We start from the raw sequence: 19140 nt of genomic DNA on the forward strand, positions 1-19140 counted from the left end.
GTCATGCATTTACTTTGTGGCTTTTATCAGTAAAAAGAGGGGGGCTATGCTTTTTGAAAACTCTTTTCAGTAGGGAAAAGTAAGCTATCATTTATCCAAGGTCATTTTATCAATGATTGAGAAGCCAGTTAAGCTGATTTCAACTTCTTACTTTGCACTGTAAACAGAGTTTATGACTATGACCTGTAATCCTGTTCTCTGGATAGAGCTACGCAGAGTCCTTGGTGCCCTGAGGTGGGCCACTTAACTTTTCAAGGCCTTAAGTTCCTCATCAGTAAAATGGTGGTAATCATAGTACCTACTATGGGGATAATTGCGAGGATTGAGTTAATACATCCAAAGTACTTAGAATCATTAATAATTAATAGTAAGCACTCAACAAACATTTCATATTATGCAAATTTTACAAGGATCCTGTTTAGGGGTACTATCAGCCTAATTTTATGAATTAGGAGACTGACCTACAAAAAGTGTTAAGTGACTTAAACAAGTGTTACCACCATCAGGTGGTGGGACGAGGTTTGGAATCCATGCCTTTGGTCTTTTCATTCCAGTTTTTCTGATGCTCCAGGATCTTACTTAATATATTCATTAATTTTTAAAATCATCTAAAATTACTACTTTGGAATACCAGTTGATAATTTTTTTTTTATATATTATGCTTTTCTATTTATTTATAAACTATTTACCAAAAGCCACAAATTTTTTGAAGAAATAGACTCCTTCCTTACGTTGATAGTAGTGAAAATAGAATAGCTACTTTGAGGGAAGTATTTATGTTAAAATAAAATCTGTGGCTTGTCGTAATGATCTCATTAATGTCTGAAGATTGACCAGTCAGATTTTAAAAACACAATTGAATTGTGAAGCATGAAGAAACAGAAAGAATAGCATTATACTTACTGAAACTTCTGCTCTTATAGATAAAAAGAAAATTCTGAGATAATTTAGTTTCAAACATTGTGACCTCATTTGTGTCACGTGAGTATTAACAACCAAAAATACAATGAGTGCTGAGCCTGCACATTTTTGAAACAAGTATAACTACACATAATATGGGTACCCCAATAAGCAGATTTCCAATTAGGAGTCTTCCTCTTAGCTATGCTGATAAAGATGTAGGGGGGAAAAAAACACCTAAAAACAACTTGTCCTTACATATAATATGGAAACCAAACCAGTAGGTGAATGTTACCACAGTTGGGAAAATGGGACTATCTAGCAGAATCACTGGTCAGTTGGTATTTACTGAGCTCTCACTGCACTTTGAATACACAAAAGTCACCAAAAACATGATCTTTTCCTTAAATCAATTCAGGAGCAGGATATAAAGGAAAATCTTAAATTACTTTTCAAGCAGTTCATATTTTCCAGACATTTTGAAAACTGAAGTATTGATTTCACATTAAACCAAATGGCAAAAGAGGGTGAAGTTAATCAAGGAAAGTTAAGGAAGCTGAGTTTTGGGTCAGGTTTAGAAAAATAGAAGCACCTTCCACTTATGAACTCTATGTTTGTTTATAGATATAAGGTCTTGCTTGATATAAGGTCTTGCTTGATATAAGGTCTTGCTTGATATAGATATAAGGTCTTGCTTGATATAGATATAAGGTCTTGCTTGATATAGATATAAGGTCTTGATTGATAGATCTAAAAGTGTGATTTCAGAACAAAAGAAATTTCATAGATATTAGTGTTTCTGTATCTGCTCTAAATTTTATTAAATATAAGAAGCTGTATTTTGTCTTTCTCTTTTGACTGTGAGCTACGTGAAGGCAGGGATTATGCTGGATCAGTACAGTGCCACTTAGAACTGGAAACTCCACATGTTTTTGTGGGGTTGGTTTTTGAGTCTTACTTAATTTAACTGTACCAGATATGGTACAAGATAAATTGTCTATGGGGTGTGTGTGTGTGTGTATGTGTGTGTGTGTGTGTGTGTGTGTCTAGGTGTGTGGTGTGTGTGTGGTATGTGTGGTGTGTGTGTGTGTGTATGGTGTGTGGTATATGTGTGTCTCTGTGTGTGTGTCTATGTGTGTGTATGTATGTGGTATGTGTGTGTGTGTATGTGTGTGTATGGTGTGTGGTATATGTGTGTGTGGTGCATGTGTCTCTGTGTGTGGTTTCATAATTTCCATAGTCTTTCTTGCAAGAGCCTAAAGTTGCAGAGCCCAGCACAAGCAGAGATGCAGGAGGTCACCATCCTGATGACTGTCTCAATTTGTGTCTGGGCAGCTGTCCATGGTCTTTGTTAAGACATCAAAGAAAATGTAGGTGGTGATATGCCATAGAAATTGTATATCACCAGGTGCAGATATTCAGTCATATGCTAATTTTTAAGTAAACATTATATTAAAGTATTAGTAAAAAATAGTCATTCAATGTTTCCACTGACCTTAAAGTAGAATTAAATACAGCATAACTGTCCTGAGAGAATTAATCATGTCTTTATCACTAGGCTGGGGACTATTTTCCCAAATGCCAACCTTGCCCTCTAATAATTCACTTCTACCTTCTGTGGATCCTTGGTTGTGTTCCCAAGCCCACACTGACCTCAGCCGAGGGAGCTGGCGGGGGAGTACAGGCTGTCCTTGAAGCCCACCTGGGAGCCTCAGAGCGTGCCCAGTTCAGCAGCCTGTCAGAAATGGGTGACTGCCAGCGCAGAGCAGGGAACACCTGTGCCTCTCAGTCTGCACTGGCCAGTCTTCCACTCCCAAGGATCTTGTAAGATACGGGTCAAGTCTTTCTCCCGTGATAATTTGGGTCTGGATATTCCTCAGCTCATCTTGTCCCCACTGTGCCATCAGTGCTGAGTAAAGACTTGGGAATCAGAAATTAGGGGGTGAATCAAGTTTCCTTTAATTCCCAAAGTGCTATCTGACTAGGATTTCATTCTCTGACCCTACAACAAGAGTGTCCCATTTGTTATACAGATTCCAAAAAACACATACCAACTACACATACCACACACCCCCAACACACACACACCGTGCGCACCCCCACACAAATCCCACACATACCATACACACACACACACCACCAAATACACACACAGACATACACACCACACACACACCACACGCCATACACACATACCACATATATACACACACCACGCGCACCCCCACACATGCACCACACACATACACACACACACACCACACCATATGCACACATACACCATTAAACACACACACAGATATACCACATACACACCACACACATACACACATACACATACACAGACACACACACACACACATCACCAAACATACACACACACAAACGTACGGCAGACATTCCAGCCTGGCCTCATACAGAAAGGCTGTTCACCCAAAGTCCCCATAAGAAAGATGAGGTCATATCATTACCTCCATGCCTACTCCCCTTTCTGTCCTGTAATGGCTCCCAGTATGTAACATGATCCTAATGACATTTTCTATTTTTTAACTGCATCTTTAGACTCTCTGGGATTTGTTTGCCTCCCTCATCCCAACACACACACACACACACACACACACACCCTCCCCCTTCGCCAACCCCTTAGACTTTGTTATTTGTAATTTCTGCTTTTTGGAACACAAACTACATCTTTAAACTCTTCAAACATGGTCCCTCTTCTATGCCTCAGTATAAATAATTCTGAAATTAGTATTTTTCAAACTTTACTACTCTGAAGTAGGAATAAATACAGAGGGGGGCAAACAAATGTACACATTTTAAGAGATGTTATCTATGTATTACTTCTCAAAGTTGAATTGAATTATGGTAGCAATGTAACGTATGATGTTCGCTCAAAAGAGGGTGTTAATCAAATGAATGCTAGCGTCCTTCGTTGTATTACAATTTTAATGCGGTGTTTTCCTTTCTTAAAATATGTATGCATCTTTTGGCACCCCCTGTATTAAATCCATGCTATCTTACAATTATGATTGGTAACTTTATAGAAAATGTCTTCGTACTACCTACAACAATGGTGTGTCTTGGCCCCAAGCTCATCACAGATTAGATGACATATGGTCGTTCTCCGGAGGAGAATCCTCTTTTCATCTTTCTTGAGTGGGGGTCTTTCACTTTTTCACAGGTCTCCCAATGTGCTTTGCCCCTTGCTGGTGAGCTTGGTTTCTTCTCTGAGGTCTGCAGAAGCCTGTGTAGACCTCTATCAGCCATATGATTACAGTGTATTATAAGGATTTACTTGTAAATTTGTCTGCAACTCTAGATTGGGTGTTGGTTTGCATATATGGACCATCTCCTATTGGTATATTTATTTTCTTTTAAATAAAATAGTAAAATTGGGAGAAACAAAAATGTATATTGTGAAAGTCCATTACTTGAGAAAAGAGATGGCACTAAGTGGAAAAGTATTCTTGCTAATAAATGTCACCCGCAGTTTTCATTACTATCATAGCTCTTATGATACCAGAGTTGAAGAGAGTTGTATCTGTTGTATTTGTGGTTCTGAATAAAAATAAAGTTAACTTGTATAGTTATAATATCTTTGATAAGCATTTTTATTTTAAATCCAATGAAAATTTTATAAGAGTTTACTTTGCTCATTTATGCTGCTAACCTGATGAACTTACTCTTTTTTTCTCTATTTCTTTTTCTTCTGATAATTCTTATACAGTCTTGGGCTTGCTAAATTACTTGGAGTATATATTAAGAGGAAGCTTTAGAAGGTGATGTTATAATCCTTTTGGGAGACCTATTAAAATTATTATGATATTATACCTTTAATTCTCAGATGTTCTTTTTATTTTCTCTAATGACTGACGAGGGTGGTTGCAACATGAAACTTATTTTTATCAAGATGTTTGTATATGGAGTATGAAACAAATTTTTAAATGGCTATTAACACAAACTATTATATTTTTCAATAGAAATACTATCATTGGAAATTTCAACACTAAACCGAATATGGAAAGAATTAGAAAAATATCAGTACTAAATAAAAACACTTCCTTATTTTTCTAAATAAATATGCCACAATCCAAATATAATATTCATTGTGGCATATTTATTTAGAGTTTTGGCTTTATTTATAACAAAACTGTTTTCTGACAAAAAGTAAAGAACACTTTTTGTTGTTTTTCAACTATTTGGTTAACTCTAGTTATATGAATATATATGAGTTTACGTACATGTAGAACGTTGGTTGGTATATACATAGCTGAAATGTCTGTATGCCAATATTGCACAGCATAAACATTTCTCCATGATTGGTCAACTCCCATGTGCCGTTAAAAAACAAACATGACATCGATATTTCAACGGTTAATAGTTTATATTTCTAAAGTATAACATGAACTTTAGTGTGCTCCTTCCTATGCTTTGCTTTTACAAGTGATGGAAGTGATGGCTTTTCCCATGCTGAAGTGTCTGATGTCAACCAGACATGCTCTGGTTGCCATGATGTCACCCTCATCATGCTCTGTGGGCCACATCTCTGGGTCCAATGATCTGGAAAGCGAGATTTTTGGTATTGATGAGAGCACAGTTCATAATCCCTTGGCAGACACTCTGTTTTGAGCAAAATGGAAACTTTGTGACAGCATCATATGCTCAGACAAATTTTCACAGAAGTTGGCAGGTCCTTCTGACTGTACCCCAGTTAAAAGTTGGACTGTGCAAGTTAGGAAAAAATTTATTAACCCCAGCAGATGAAAAAGAGTGCTGTATTAATTTCCTTGGGGCTACGGCTGTTGCAATCCAACTTTCTTTTGAAATATAGAATCTGGAGGCTTACTACCTTTGAGTACAGAACATTTTTCTGAATTAGCATTATATTTTCAACATTTTATATTTTAAAAAATATTGGGTGCTCACAGTGTTTCTTTATTAAATTTTTTCTTGAAATGAATTATATTTTTTTACGATGATTCTTCAATGATTTATTTTTCTTCCAAAGAATAAAATAGCAAAATCTTCTCTGCCTGGCTCATAGGGATGAATAATAGGATATAGAAAGTTTTATTTGGTAGGTTGCAAATCTAGCTCAAGTCCACCCTAGACTTGTAATGATCAAAAGCTGTTACTGACTGATGGTTTTTTTTCAGTGTCTTACAAGGAAAAGACTGATGAAGTCAGACCAGCTCTTGCTTTAGTAGTATGTGACAAAGAATATTGAAATGTTAATCAGTATTGGTATCTAGGAAGGAAAAGCGTTTTAATGCCTTTAGATTGTACTTCTTATATGGAGATATGATTCATTCAAGTCCTGGTTTAGGGCTGTTTTATAATAGGTAACTCTTAAGGTCACCTTATGATTTGGTTTAGTGGAAATATGAATTAAGTCTGTAATTCAGTCATTATGGAACTTTCTATTCAATCCCATTTTTCAACCTGAAAAATAATAAAAAAGAAAAAGAAAAGAAAGGAAGTTAATTGTAGAAGCCCTGCAAATAATTAAGGAATTTCTTGGGTCCACCAGTATCTATTCTCAGAAGAAATAATGGCACTTGTCTGACCACGCCTACTTGGTCACCTGCAGAAACTTGTATTTCTATTTTTATCCTTTGAATCACATTTATGTTTCTTCCCTCCTATGTAGAGCCTTTTACTTAAATACTGATTATTTAAAGATTACTGTTGACACTTATTTTCTTTATGTTGCAAGCTACAGGCCGTTTGAAAGCATTTTTACCTGATTGCTGGTGTTCATGATTGTGTCTGTTTCTTAATGCTTGCAGACGGGCAGGGTAGCCCTAAACTAACCCATTATTGACATGCAATCCCTGCAGATTACCTAGTACCTGGTACTATCGTCTTATTTATTTAAAATTGACTGTGTATGTCTAAAAAAGATTTTTAAACATCAGTAACGCCAAATTTCATATGTTTTAGTCCCTGAGCAGTAAAATAGGAAATGGTGTGTATTCTCAGCATCATTTGGTACTGTTTTTAAAAAGGGGTTTTCATTGTCAGGATGGAACTTTATTGGTTTAAGGATTAAAATCTCAGCGCTATTTCAAATGATGTGAAAAAATCTGGACATGCTTAACTAAAAGCTATTTACATCTTGGTACGGGCTTAATAAAACTAAAGGGGAGGTGTTCAAGTGCCAGTCACATACATTTGAAGGAGATACACATTGAGATTTACATTTATTGACATCGACTCTCCAGGAAGAAGAAATGGATTCTGATCTCTCGTCTGACAGGAGCCATGCAGGCCTCGAAATCTCAAACTATGATAACAAAATCCCAGCCTTCAAGCGCACTTTGATCTTTGCTTTCAGCAGTGCTCAACTTCGCTGTTACTACACATGGAAGCAATAAGGAAAAGAAAAGAAAGGGGAAAAGGTTAACATGAAAACTTAATTTATATTAAATCATCTGGCATTTTGCTGGTCTTTGGCAATCTGAAATTTTCATTCTTCGTGCATTTTCTTTACACATTGAAAAGGAAAAAAATAAAACTTGGTTTGTGAAGCAAAGAAATAATGACAGCAAACAGGGATTTTTGTATTTGTTCTTTGGTGTGAATTGGCATAGGCGTTATGATGAAGTTAAAAGGCAGAGGTTAATTGAAAAATGAGATAAACAAAGCCCCTTGAAGGTCTCTGAATAATTTCGCCTGGCAGCATTGACGGTCTACAACCATCAGGCACTAAAACCTACTCCTAACTGCTGGAGATTACAGAAAAAAAAAAAAAAAAAAAGGAAAAAACAGAGAAAGCTGAAGTTAATTGTCTTTCTGTTCCTTCCACCTCATTTCAGCCCAATTATAACTGGGAAAAGTCATTCTATCTAATTTGCATTAATGCACCTCCATGGAAAAAGAGCTTAGACAGTGGGTTTGATTTTAAAAATATAGTACGGACATATACCTACCACCATTCCAAAATGTAAACTTGCTTGTGAAATCCCTGAATGACAATTTGCAAATTCTCCTAAGATGCCTTTAAATTATAGGTGTTAATAAAAACAGTCAATTTATATGAGGGTATTCTAATGCCAGAACCTGTGCTAAATTTTGCATATGGATTGTTTCATTTAATCCTCACCACAAACAACCCCATGATGTGGACTTTTTACCAACCCCATTTCTCAGACACGAAAGCAGAGGTTTAGAGACGTTTAAGTACCATAGCAGGCTCAAGGTCATGCAACTAGGAGGGTTAGAGCTGAAATTTAAACTCATGCTATCTGGCATCAAATTCTTAAATACAATTTTCATTTGATGTAATTTTAATGTACTAATTTAGATTTCAATTTTATATATAAGCAAGTATCAAACTTCCATTTCTTTAAGTCAATATAAAGAGAAAGTATCAGTGCAGTATGATATCATTAGTCTATTTACTCATGTTTCTTTCATGGCTACTTTGCCATGAAACTCATGTTCTCATTTCTATTATTAAGTGGAAATATATTTAGACTACTCCTGTTCAATGAAAAACAGCTACAAATCAGAATATTGTGAGTCTCCAGTGTAAAACCCAGTTAAGGGGTGTCAGTATTTTCAAGGGAATGCTTTTTTGTGCTTATAGTGATGCAACAGATCTGATTGGTTAGTAGAAAATTAGGTATCTCTGGATATGGGTGGTATCTTGTTTTTTCTTGGAATGGCATGGGAATATTATTTTTATTGCTGTTAATTGACAGACTGGAGCAGAAGCTGAATCTATTCAGAACCATTTATATTAATAGGTGCACTTATCCATAGAGGCCCTTATTTTCAAAGCACTGGGCTCATAGCCCCCTTTTGTGCCTCTTTCTGCTGCGAAAGTGTTCATAATGATGAGGAGCATCTGGCTGCAAACTATTGTTTCTCATTAAAAGGACACGTCTCTGAAGCTTTGGGGAATTCTTTGTGCTGAACAATACAGACTCTGAACATTTTGCCCTTTCCACAATCTGTAAATGTGTGTTGTTACTGCTGCTGGTAGCCTAGGGTACATGCTTGCTTTTTGCTCAGCTTCTGAGCTTCTAAATATGAGATGGGAATGCAGTCAGTGACTGCACATCCTTTTTTTTTTGTTTGGTCGACATTTTGGTTTCTGTCTTTTCTGTTGTCTGCCATCAATACATATAACACAATAATAAAAGTGGTAATGATCCGAGTCAACAATCACTTGGGAGTAAGTTGAAGTATTTTGCATATTTCAATTCTATCTTAGAATGGAGAATTCTTGACTTATGTCAGGTTAGTCCAAGAGATAGACAGCTGAACCAGAGGCACAGATTCCTGCTTGAGTCACAAACCTTCCTGGGCATTAATTTTCTCGTCACTGAGAAAAGGAGAATTATCTCCCTATTGCTTCCGTGGGGCTCTCATGGGCTACTGTCAAGGCACTGGAGAGGATTTGGCTGACTAAATTAGTCTCTCGGATCATTAGAAAAATTTCTATTTGGCCTACACAGTATGCATTACTTTTGGCCACATCTAACTATGTCATCTTGTCCTCTTTCTACTTTGACTTTCTCAGCCAGCTTCCTAGATTAAAGCAACAGGGAGATCTGCCTAAATGAAATGTTACATTTCGCACAAAAAGAATCATGTGAAAACAAAACCGTGTGTGTGTGTGTGTGTGTGTGTGTGTGTGTGTGTGTGTGTGTGTGTGAGAGAGAGAGAGAGAGAGAGAGAGAGAGAGAAAGAGAGAGAGAGAGAGAAGGCAGAGTACATTTATTTCTTATAGGGCCAGGAGGATTTGGTTTCAGGCGCTTATAAATATTTTTGGCTCTAAGATTGAAGACTGGGACCATTTTTCATTGGTGTAGTTCCTCAAGAAGGAAAACCTTCAAATCAGGACAGTTAGCATGACACCTTCATGAAAAGGAGAAAAACAAATTAAAAATAGTACATTGTTTGCAGTTACGAACAGTGGGGTGGGGAAGGAAATGCACCTTTATTCATGATCAATGCAAATTAAATATCAACCTGTGATGCCTGCAGTTGATTTTCAGAGAAAGGAGTTTCCAATAAGAAGAGCAGTGCTGGGTATGAAAGGGCAGATAGCACAAGCGGAAAGCAAAATACTTTTCTCTATAAAACATACCAATTCCTAGGATTCAGTTATAAAAGTTTGTTGTTCTTGCTTAATCATGTCTTGGGGCTGCCATGATGCTTTTCTGTGACTGCACACCTAACTGTGGGTTTGTCAGGATAAAATCAGAAAAGTGATTTTCCTTCTGAGAGAATCTTCCATGCATGAACGAGAGCCTTAAGGGATTTTCTAGGAGGTGACACAGACTGTGGAAGACACATAGGAATAAGGTGGATGAGAAAAAATAGTGACCACCTGGAGATTGGCTTGGTAGGCACAGAGGATGGGGGCTGCTGAGCTCTGGTAAATTAAGTTGCTGAGGAGCGGGTGTTTGAAAGGGGTTAGAAAAGGATCTATCTATCTATCTATCTATCTATCTATCTATCTATCTATCTATCTATCTATCCATCCATCCAAATGCAGAATGGTTGCCTGAGTTGCCCTAAACACTAAGAGATTGAACTTACTGTTCGGTTGGAGTTCACTTTATTAACTCTACTTTGTTTCTTATTCTTACCTGTTTTCTGTAAACAAGCGTATCTTTGGCTCACTCATATTTGAAATAGAGAAGTGCTGTTTCTCTGAATTAACCAACCGGTCTCATCTCAAAATCTGTTGCTCATTTTCTGTCGTATCTTTAAAAGCAATGCATCTGTTAAAATAGTTACTAACGATGGTAGCCTGTGGGCACAATTACAGTTCTTTATTTTAAAAGATGGTAAGTCACTTAGAACACAGTACATACATTTCAAATAAACATTTATCCTTTGTTTATTCATGTTTCCATTTATGGTGAAAAAATCTCTATGGAAAGGGGACTGCCTAGCATTTGAGATAAGTCATGACCATTACATATGTTGAAACTTGATGTTTAGTGAAAAAATAGAGTAATGCAGAAATAAGTTTTCAAAAAATGTGGTGAATTTCAAATGTTTATTTTAAACAAATTAACACTTAAAATTACAATGTCAAATTACTTACGTCATTCAACTGGCAATTATAACATTTATAAAAATACAAGTGTGTTGATATACTATATGTAGGTCATGTGGTTCGGGATTGGATAGAAGTTTAAAGTTCTACAATGAATGTCTCTGTGACTGTCCATATAACCTCACCCAGAGACGGTGTCTAAGTACATTTCAGGCCCTTTGTGTGAGGTTCAGGGCCAAGTGGCACTCTGGTTATGCATGAGTTTGGCCTTGCCTGGGACAAATCAGAGGGCTTCACTATGGGAATAGAGCTTGAGGAGGATTTTGAAGTTTTTGTTTAGGAAAGAGAGAAAAGAGGTCCAAGGAAGTCAGCAATGGTAGCAGAAAGGTCTGGAATTTGGGGAACCTCAGTAGCTAGGGTTTAGCAATGACACGTAGTTCCTACTGAGTGTGGGTGTGGATGGCAAAGGGGGGGAAGGAAAGTAGCCAAAGGCACATTTATTTATAAAGCTTCATTGGACCAGAGGTCAAAATATCTCATTCAAAGCCATTGGTAGTCCACTCTATCTGTCGCAGCCTCAACTTTCTTCTCTCTATAGAGGGAATCGTAATTTCTAACCTTTCTAATTCTTGGTAAAGCTTGTTCTGAGTAAAAAAAGAAAAAATAGATAACGTATGTGAAAACGTGTTGTAAACATTATGTCATATATACATGTTCTGAATTGGATAAATAGCAGCTCAAAAATTAAATAAAGTCCTTACCATCTTAAGACAAAAAGAAAAAAAAGGGCAGCATATCTACAGTCTGGGATCTTTACTATGAATATTGACAATAAATAATTGAAGCCAAAAAAATACTTAAAACCTAATGGTCTGTTCTCTCTTCTTTGCTTCAATAAAAAAAGAAGAGCTTTGTAGAATATAGCAAGAGTCTGAAAGAACATGCAAGGACAACTTAAAGTTAAATAGAAGTATAATGCCTTTAAAAATGAAACATGAAAACTAGCTTTTCTTTGCCAGCTAAATTCTGAATTTATTGCCCTGTGCTTCTTCTATTAGCATTGATAATTAAAGCAGTCTAAGGGATGTATTGCATTTGATGTTAATAGTGTCATGCTGGCTGCTGCAGGACCCTGGGCCTGATCTCTGTCCCCTCTGCAGGTAAATCTTTGCGTTCACCTTTAAAAAGCACATTAAATATTCTGGAAGAGGATCTTTAAACTTGTAGGTTCTCTAGTGATCTCTTAAGTTTCAGAAGCTCAGATTAGAGGATGACATCTTATAATCTTCTGACTGCTGCCTGACCTATGTTAGCAATGGAGTGTATAAAAAAGCCTTAGGATATTAGAGGTCTTATTTTTGCTTTGGACTGACCTTGGGGATCCATGGAGGCCATAAAGAAAAAATCAGTATGCCAGAGCTACATTTTTTTGCGTGATACACTTGCTTTAAAAAAACAACACAGTTCTGAAGTATTACATTTACTAACCCATTTTTATAGTATGTTATCAGATTAGTATCTAGTATATAAAATAAAGGCATTATTTGTACATAAAATTAAACATATATTTAAACTTCACTTACTCACTATAGAACTCATTTACGTTATATATTTCTATGGTAACTTGCAGATCATGTTAGTTTATTTGGTTATTTATTTTAAAACTAAACTCTAGACTTTATTCAGTTTTCCCCACTAATGTCCTTCTGTTCCAAGAGCCCATCCAGGAAAACACATAACAAGTATTCATATGTCTCCGTAGTCGTCTCTGGTCTGTGACAGTCCTTTCCTTGTTTTTTATGATCTTAACAATTTTGAGGCGTATTGGTCAGGTATATAAGAGAGTATACCTGAGTGTGGGTTGTGTAACGGTCTCCTCATGACTAGACAAGCGTTATGATATCCATTGCCTTACATTTGTAAGGTTAATTCAACTATCACCTCCTTTCTGCCAAACCAATTTTAAGTGGTAACCATTGTCCAATGTATTAATTTTCTACTGCTGCATCACAACTACCACAAACTTACCGGCTTAAGATAGCAGACATTTTCCATCTCCAGTTCTCTAAGGTCAGAAGTCCAGGCAGGGTTAATTGGGTCCTTCTCTGCTCAGGGTCTCACAAGCTAAAATCTGGGATTGGCTGGGCTACATGGCTGTGTCTGGAGACTCTGGGAAACACCACTTCCATGCCCATTCAGGTGTTGGTAACACTCGGTTCCTTACAGTTGAGCCACCTGCATTCATTGCCATGTGGCCTCTTCTTTCTTCAAGTCTGGCGATGGAAAAAATCTCTTTTGCATTGAAATCCCTCTCACATTTTAATCCCTCTCACACATCTCTTTCACCAGGAGGAGACTGGTCACTGTTAGGGCTCATGAGATTCAGTTAAGGCCACCGGGGATAATCTCCCTTTCTTAAGACTGACTGTGCCATAGAACATCACCCAATCATGGGAGGGTGTATCTCATCGTATTTACATGTGGCCCACACTCAAAGGGAGACGATTACACAGGGCAGGTATAGCAGGGGGCAGGGATCTTGGTGACCATCTTAGAATTCTGACCACCATGTCCACCACCCATAATTCTCAGTGTTGGTGAATTGGATTCAGGGGCACTGTTTACTTAGATGTTCCATGACACAGGAACTTGGTAATACTATTCCATGCCCCTCTGTACTTGCAAAGAGAGCCAGATCCTTTCTTCTGTCCCTATTGAACACGTCTGAGAACTGGCACAAGTTTTTCTACACCCTGTAATGAAAATAATTGTTTCCTCTTTTGCTATTTCAACTTTTATATGGGCAGCATTTTAGAGGGACTTTGGGATTATTTTATTGATTTTTCATTTTTAATATAAAAATTCAACAAGCCAAATAGACATTTTCATCAGGGTTCAGTACTTTAAGTGTTGACCTGCACTCAGAATATCAGCAAATCTTATTAGGCAGTGAAAACTACAATTCTGGGTTTATGTATAGTATTTATAATGTATTTACATTATATACGGTGCTTTGAAAATATATACAGTTAGTTCCGAATGCATGTCAAATACAAAATAATAAGGAAAGATCATGATTCTTCACTCATTTTATAAGCAAATATTTTTCTGGGGGACAAATGCCGCCTAATATTGGTGCTACTCCTGAAAAATACTTAACAAATTGAGAGCTAAACTATATTGTGAGTATAAGCAAGACTAAAGTCAAGAGAACAATTTGAACAAGAAGGATGTAAAGGTTAAAAGAAAGGAGTAATTTTGTCACATGAGCGTGGAGGCCATGACACTTCTGTGGAGGTTTCCCCCGCGCCAACATTCTTTGTTTGAAGGGGCTCATGAAAAGCAAACCTCAGGCCAGTGGTTGGCTGTCCTGCTGTTACCTGTTACAAAGAGTCTCAGCCCAAATCATATAAAGAGGTCTCTCTTCAGTGACTAGTTTTGAAATATTTTTCCCATGCTCTTTTTCTTGAGGGGCTATGACCTTACATTTCAGAGACACTAAATTGAGGGGCAGTATTCCAAACCTAAGTCCAGAGGTGAGCCTTTTTGTCTCACCAGGGTACCAGGGTGCTTGGTCCCTGGGATCTCCAAAACCCAGCAAAGGACTGGGGCTGAAGCCAGCTTCTACCTCATTACTACTAGCCTTTCCCCGAGGTCTGGTACTTGTCATCTTCATTGTTTAGCAAATTTAATTGATGCCCCTGTTTACCAATTGGAATCTACCTCCACTTTATCCAGCTCAGCAGCCTACACGTTAGAGACTTATTCCTTCAAGGAGTTCTTAGATTGAAGCTCCCCTACGGAATCTGACTTGACTGTCCTCACTCTGTACATACTGACTGAGTGTGAATTAGGGGAGTCTGAACTTAGTGGGGGTCTAAACGTGAACCAATTTTATTTTTCTTCAATTACTATTTCAAACATGTTTTGTCAAATCTCCTTTCCCTTGTCATCTTTCATGTCATTTTGGGTAGATCCCAGGCTTTCTGGTTTCTTTCAGTTATTAGAAAATTTAGCCCACTCTAACCCAATTTAAAGTTTGTGTCTTGTATCTAATCTAGGCCTTATCTTCATTCCCTCTGAACTTGTGAGGATTCATCCTGAAGGACTTGGGGAGGGGAGTTATGGCTGCTCTTTTCTTTCCTGACTTCCTCTGATATGTTCAGCTGTAAGAGTTAGGGAGGAGTTAAAGGTCTTTTCGCCTACCTGGGACTGATGGAGAGTTCTCTTGACTGTTGAGGCTTCTCTGGTTCATATTGACTGGCCATGACTGCTCTCTGCAAAATGGGCATCTACATATTGTCTCTCACATGAGGTTCACTTGTGAATTCCTTAGAAGACTCACAGGGGCCTCATCACTGCACTGAATGAGATGCAGCCAGCCTGCTCTTTCCCTTCTATACTCTTCCAGATTCCCTTGGTGGTCCCCATACCTTCTGACGTGTTTACCTGACTCCTAGGAAACTCAAGCATCTTTGTCATGACACAAATGCTCTGCTTTCTCATAGGTCCAGAGGGAATGTCAGCAACTCAGGTACATAACCAATTCATCCAACCCAAGGAAGGAGATGCACCCATTTGGTGTGAGGGTGGTTATGAAAACTACTCCCTCCCTGCACAATTCCTTATTCCAACAAATCTTTCTCCAACAGTGAGGATGGGAGGGGATAGGATGTGTGAAAGATAACTGGGAGTAGCAGAGACCACTTGGCTCAGTTCCTGATGAATCCTAGACAGGAACTTTGGCCCTCAGTTGCTTGTAGATCCTTTACAAAGGTGGAATACTAATCTGTTTAACTCCAGCTTTGAATGCAATGTGTGGGATTACTGGATAAAATATACGATGTGCAGTTAAATTTGAATTGCAGATAAATAAAGGGCAAATATTGCATGGGGCATACTTATACTAAAGAACTTTATACCTTGAAATTGAAATTTAACTGGGCATCGTGTATTTTTATTTGTGAAATCTGGCAATCCTACATGCAAGTCTGCAATACGGAACAGCAGGAAAATCCCTCCCTGTATCTATCGGATTACATTTCTAGCAGGTCTTGTGCTAAGCATTTTAAATAGCTTATGTGTTATCCTGCTCGGCAGGTATTATTACCTCCTTTATATAAGGAAAACTATTGAAATTCAGAGAATATTAGCAAAATACCCAAGATTACTAAAAAATACACAACTGGTCAGAGCGAGACAGAGAGTTTGGCTCCAGGTCAGCTGGCTCCAGCACCCGATCCTTATGTAGAGATTGTCTCACTAAACTGGTATGCTTTCCTTCCTTCCCTCAGGCCCAGGAATCGCACCCCCTTCCCTCTATACTGGATTCACAGCCACTTTTCACTCCCATTGGCCACATTTCTCCTAGTTGGGTTTTTCACGTCCACCATTGATGCAGGGCTATAATACAGTCTCACTTTTCCCTGGAAGTTAACCCTGATTAAGTGAAAGTAATTAATATTTATTCTTTAGTAGCTAAAATTCCTTTCTCATTGTTTATCCTGGTGAATTGATTGGAGGAGGATTAAAAAAAACTTGAAGGCCTCCTCGGCTTCTTTGTTTCTTGAGCATAAAACAAGCCCTAGTCAAGTGACATCCTATTTCCTCTCTGAGTCCCACTCACCATATTCTCCAGGGTGAGAGGATCTAAAAGGAAAAGAGCTCTCAGAAAACTGAAGGGGATGCTTGTCCACTACATCTAGAAGTGGCTCGGGGTCATTCCTGGTTTTCTTCTTGCCAAATATCCCCACCCTGGTGATGCTTCCACTGTCAAAGATAAACAAAGCCAGACATAAAGTGATAAGGGCAGATTTTAGTCAGCAATACACTGTTGCAATAGGGAAAAGACTCCAGCATGACATGAACTCAACTTTCATTTGTACAGAGGTGATTGGGCATTTTAAAGTGAGCATGAGGGAATAGGGAAGGTGTTGAGTCGGGACTCAGTAGGGTCAGGGAAGTGCAAAAATGATAAAAAATGGGAAGTGGGAGTTGGTCTATGTGAAGCGCATCTGGGTTTGCTCACTGGCACTTACTGAAGTTAGGATCCTACCCTCCCACAGAGGTTGTTGACACAGGGGCCCTCTTTTCAGATGTTGGTTGGAACACACAGCAAATTCTTTTGGAAACCTTGAATTTTCTCAGGTAGGCACTTTAAGGGAGGCTAAGATCACCTTAGCATAGTGGTCTTCAGCTGTTAGAAACTATGTTACTATTTGTTCTTATCTTTATAAGCCAAGGTTGAGGCCTCTTGGAGAAGAGAATTCAGAGGAACCTGACTAGTATTTGGTCAAAGACAGAATCTTTGTCACATTCAAACTTGAGGAGAAGGAGGGATGACCGTCTCATGCTCTCTGCCTTCTCTCTGCAACTGGTTGATTTACTGGGTTAAATTCCTAAATGCAGCCTATTTAGCATTTCTGTAGTGGTTCTTGCTTTCCTTCACCACTCTTCCTTGCTGATTCCCAGTGATACTTCTTGAGCAGGATTAGGTGAATGAATAGTACATGGGGAGATGAGAGATGGAGAATTAATAAGAATACAGTTTAAGGTTTCAGCAGACTAATATAAACAATGATTGAAAGGGAAATTAAAGTCACGTAATAAGGAAACATGTAAGAAGAATGTAAAAAAAGAGCAAATGAGTGACGAAAAAAGGAGATTTACAGCAAAATTTAGTAAAGTCAGATCTACTAAAGATTTACAGCTAGTACCTATTTTAAACCAGTGTCCAAGTATAATTGAATATGTACTATGTAGTAATTTATTGGTATTCTCACTACTTTCTCTTAAATTGTCTGAAGAACAGTTTAGTGGAAAGACACACTGTCATCTGATGAATAGGTGATGGGTCAGTGCTTCTAGGTATAATGTAGAAGTTGACTATTGATTAACACATTATTTATGAGACCATTTTTAAAGGCGGCATGAAAATATATTGCAACATGGCAGATAATACATTATAATATGCTGGACATTATGCGGATGGTGCTTAGTTCTAACCCACTATCAGAAAAACCTGAGATGTGTCTTAAATCTTTGAGGCAGTTGAAGGTAACAATGAAATGTCCTTTATTTTATTTTTTTTTAATTGTGGAGTTAGATATATGTACAAGGTGCTAGAATGTCATACCAGCTCTATGATATTGGTCAATTCACTCTTCTAAACCTTGATTTCCCCTCACCCCCAAAACTCCAGAAAACAATAAGTTTCTATGTAAGTCGTGAAAATTAAATGAGATAATGCATATAAAGCATTAAACACTGGTTTGCGCACTGCAATAGCTCAGTGATAGTATATCATCGTCGTCATCATTATCATCGTGATGTTGTCGTCCCATCATATTGTTACCAATGGGACATTTGGGTTAGGGGTGGTTTGGGTATGTCTTTCCTAAGGCGATACTACTGCAATCAGTATCATTATTTATGCCATTGTTCAAGATAACACTAGCATGTTGTGACAACTATCTTAAATTCTCTTTCTATACGCATTCATAATAAAAGTCACAAAAATGGGGTTTGGAGTCAAGTAAGAAGTGATGAGTGAGAGTATCTGAATTTTCATTCTGGCTTTTTGCCCTTTATTCTGTGACTTGGGAAAGGCATTTCATCTTCCTAATCGAAAAGTATTTATCTGTAACATTGGAGGAAATAATTACAGAAATCTACTCCACTCTGAGAGTTTTATGTTAGCTTTTATTATCTAGATTCAGAACCAACTGCTAGAGTAAACGTCCTTCAGTGTTAAGAATACTCAACGAGTAGATTTAAAATTCTACTGTTTATGTATAGCCTTAACTTTTCTAGTTCATTATCTGAAGTCTGCAATTAGGGTGAAGAAAAACATCTAAAATGAGGATTTCATTACTCTATATTTTTAATAAAAAGTAATTTTTATTATAAAATGTGTATTTGTCCATTGTATAAAACTCAGAAAACAGAGGGCGCTATCAAGAAAAAGTGAAACTTACTGGTTATATATTCTCCCTCTACAAATTTCCTCTTACCTCTCCCCAGGATAACCATTTTTGACATAAAATTATGAATTTCTTAGAAATTTAAAATGCATATGTAGATATAGTCATAGGAAATTGGACTATGTGATATGTACTTTTCTCATTTAACAGTTTTATCCTGAACATTTAATGGAATCATACAGCGTGGTTATACTATCATTTTTAACAGCTTCGTAGTGTTTTTTTTTGTAAATA

This window comes from Rhinolophus sinicus, chromosome 4, assembly GCF_057876585.1.
Source record: "Rhinolophus sinicus isolate RSI-liver-muscle chromosome 4, RSI-T2T, whole genome shotgun sequence".
Taxonomy (NCBI): Eukaryota; Metazoa; Chordata; class Mammalia; order Chiroptera; family Rhinolophidae; genus Rhinolophus; species Rhinolophus sinicus.